Genomic DNA, 3,958 nt, shown 5'->3' on the forward strand with positions numbered 1-3,958 from the left:
AAAAAAAAAAAAAAACTTCATAGAAGATAACCACAAAAAATAATCCACATCCACAACTCCAAGAATTAAATAGCCAAACCACACCATTATATCATGTTCATATGAATTTTGTTTTGGTGTACTATGTCTTATATTCTACTAAAGTTTGATTCAAGGAGTATTGGTGCAATCGAGTTCGAATTTTTTAGTTAGGACTCGTTTACTAAGGGAAATTTTGTACTTTCTTATATTAAGGTTTTTCACTATACATTTATAAAGCAAGGTTCTCTTTCTCTGTAAGCAATCTGAGAGAGGTGTGAGGATGATCGCGGTAATCCTATCCTCTATTGATAGTGAAGCAGGCATCTCATCTCACCGAGGATGTAGGAAATCTTACCAAACCTCGCAAATCTATGTACATTGTTTGTTCTTATTTTTTCATTATTTTCTACATCGTTCTAGGGTTGCATTTCTACATTTAGGCTATCAGATATTGAAGACTTAAAAAGCTGAACTTATGAACAATTTGATCTCAATGTTGTGTGCTGATCATATCAACATGAGACATGAGGCAAATACAAAGACATATCATCAGCAAGTTCATATATTTTCTTGTTTTAATTTATATATATATATATATATATATAACTTTATATTTTAGGTGACTTTTACATTAAGTAACACCAATCATGATAAACTTATTTTCAACATTCCAAAATTTTGGGTAAATTGGAAGCTAAACTCAATAAACCAACTGTTGGGTGGGTGCCACAACCCATGTATTAGCTAGTCACTACAACTACAACTCCAAACTCAAACTCAGTCAGTTCTTATCTCAACTAATTGAATCAGTTACATGAATCATGTTTTGTTGCTCAACTTTATTCAAAGCCATATTACACAGCCCATGTATAAATCACCACATTTTCTTCATATAACCCTTTAGTTTTTAGTTTTATACCTTAGATTTACAATGATTAAGACAAAGTTCAGTTTCAAACCGCGTTTTTTAAGCTTTAAATCTCTGTGACTGAAACTAGGCATAGGTTGAAACTTACCCGATGAATTAATGATGATGTGAACAACATGTTATAAAATTTTGAACACGGAAAAGTGGCAGACAACAGGACTAACCATTAAAGAAAGCTTCTCTTAACTACTAGTATAAAGGACATCTTCTCTAATACTTCTACAGTGCTATATAAAGTCCAAAGATCAAGTCATTTTTTTTTTTCCAATTTTTAATTTTTCATGTGAAATTCTGTCTAAACATATCCCTCACAATATTTTCCCAAATCCAAACTTTGTCTTAATTAAGAAATCTTAGAGATTGTTTAATTTCCTAAGGAAAACAGAAAGAGGTTTTTTACATTGGCAATGAAGGAAAGTTTTATGTGGAAGACCAATCATTATGAATATTAGACGGTTGAGTTTCATTCATTATGACCATTAGTGGATGAGTATTCTTTGGAACAGTTGACATGTCAAAAATTAACTCTGCTGTGAAGTCTTTTCCATCTACAGCCTTTTAAAGCTTACCCTTTTTTGATGAGATAAGAGACCATTGTTGTTAATGTTGTTGGTTAGATCACATGATTAATTAAGGAATTAAAATTTTCATAAAATATATGCTTAAATCGGATTGGGTCTAAAATTTGTGGATGGGTTGACCTCTAGATCCCTTGCTTACGTATCAAATTTTAATCCAAACAAAGTTTTCCAAGTGACAAAACAAAGAAAGACACTGAAATGGGGGCATGCATGAACATTCACAAACAATTGAGAAAAGACATGGATAGATGGATATAAATAAGAGGGTGTTGGATTGAATTTGATCTTGAAATTTAAGCCATGGCTAATCAAACCCTGGTCTATCTAATGGTTAGAATTGTCTAAATCATCATGCCACCTAGTTCAAAACAGCAGATTATTCTAATTAATAAGCTTATTAGAACAAACTGCTAAAATAAAAATAAGCCTTAATAAGAAGACAAAATTTTGGTAAAAATGAATAAATTATTCTCAACAATATAGCTCACCATGTATGAACTTAAACGTTTTTTTGAATTGCAACAGGTGGTTATTGGACCATTCACATTTTATGTTCAATAATAGTAGAGAACTTTTTGTAACAGAAAAGAACTTTCGACCCTTTTCCAAACTTTGTTTCAACAAATGGAAAGTAATGATGGCATTAAAATCGTGATATATTTTTGTTATAACAATATGGATGGACAACATGTTTATAAAGTTCATGCACCAAGAAAATTCACAAGGGTTATAGCTACAATAAAGATGAATTAAATATGAAACATAAATGTACAATCTTTGCTTTCTCTTTACTTTTGCATGGTTTTTTATTAAGGTTTTTCATTTTATTTCTTTTCATTTTGAATTATTGCTTCTTGTCCACCCAGCCACTTAGTTCTAAATCCAATAGAGATGCTTAAATTCATAGATCTCAACCTAAGAATGGGAGAGGGGTCCAAAACAATGAACATACCATTCTAGTTCATGGATTTTAGCCTAAGAAAAAGAGGGGGGGGGTCCATTTTCATGTTGTAGGGGGCATGCAACCCTAGAAACTCAAAAAATGATTGGCAATCAACTATTTTGGCTGATTTTAACATTGAAGATTGAAGAGTTATAGCACTTTAGACACTCCAACCCTAGAACATCTAACACTGTCAAACCAGGCGACACACCCACTGGGATAAGGACAGGTGAGTTAGGCATTGTGTTTCAATTTTAACCTTCAACTCTTAGCATTGAAGATATAAAAGTTATAGTTAGCCGATTAATTCTTTTATATGAAATAATGATGAAGTACTTTTGACAGTTAGGTATCTAATTAGGAATGGTTTGGATAGATTACATGTTATATTTTATATTTAAATTTAATCATATATCCTCGACTGTATTGATTTACTCTTCTATTTATGCTATCTCATTAAACTGTATACACGATTTTAAGTAGGGGTGTCAAGCAGTCGGGTCAGGCCGGTCTCGGTCAGGCTTAGTCGGGCTTGGTCAATTTCTAGAACTGCATCATGAACACCCGTTTAGCTAAACAGGTTTAGCTAACGTGAGTATGGTACGGTTAATAATTGGGTCAGTCGGTCTCGGAGTTTAATCGGACTACCATAAACAGGTCTTAATCGGGCCTTAATTGGGCTATAGACCTATTTAACTTTAAACGGTCCTCTTTAAAATTGGTCTATTAAATGTGCTTGAAGAGGAATACCAATAAAATGAAGCAACGATGGACATAACAAAGAAAAAGATCTCATAGTTAAAATAGATTAAGCCAAAGATGGACAAAGTAATTAAATTACTAAGGTACTCAATCTTTAACCCACGAAAGTCAAATCAATTAAACTATGCCTACATAACTCAAGTTTAATAAGTTCAAATCAATTAAACTATGCATAAAAAAGATGAATGTTCATATAACAATTACCACCATCTCAATTGTACATATCACATAGCCTTAGCACTAAATACAAATAGTATTAAAAAATATATATATATATATATATAAAAGTAGTATTAATGGGGTTGGGCTAGGTCGGGCTTAAAGGAATCGATTCAAATCGGACTTATAAATGTGTCGGATCAGTCGGGTTAGGTGGCTGCACCATGTACTACTTATTTAGCCCAACACATTTATTAATTGGGCCAATCTAGGTCGGGTAAAAAACGTGTCAGGCTATGTCGGGTCTGCTGGTGCGGATTTAGAATCGACACGCTTAATTTTAAGTATTAGCAGCGGATTGATTGTATCAGCGAATTCATATCTAGATTGGTATCGACTGTGACCGAAGATAAGACCGTGGCTATAAATGTGATGAGTCGGTGCCGAATGATTCATGGGTGATGGGAGCTAGGGGTGTCAACCGGTCGGGCCGGTTCGGTTTCGGTCGGGCTTAATCGGGCTTGAAGACTTTCAAAGGCTACACCGTGTCCGCCCATTTAACTA

The sequence above is a fragment of the Macadamia integrifolia genome, unplaced genomic scaffold (genome assembly GCF_013358625.1).
Source record: "Macadamia integrifolia cultivar HAES 741 unplaced genomic scaffold, SCU_Mint_v3 scaffold381, whole genome shotgun sequence".
Taxonomy (NCBI): domain Eukaryota; kingdom Viridiplantae; phylum Streptophyta; class Magnoliopsida; order Proteales; family Proteaceae; genus Macadamia; species Macadamia integrifolia.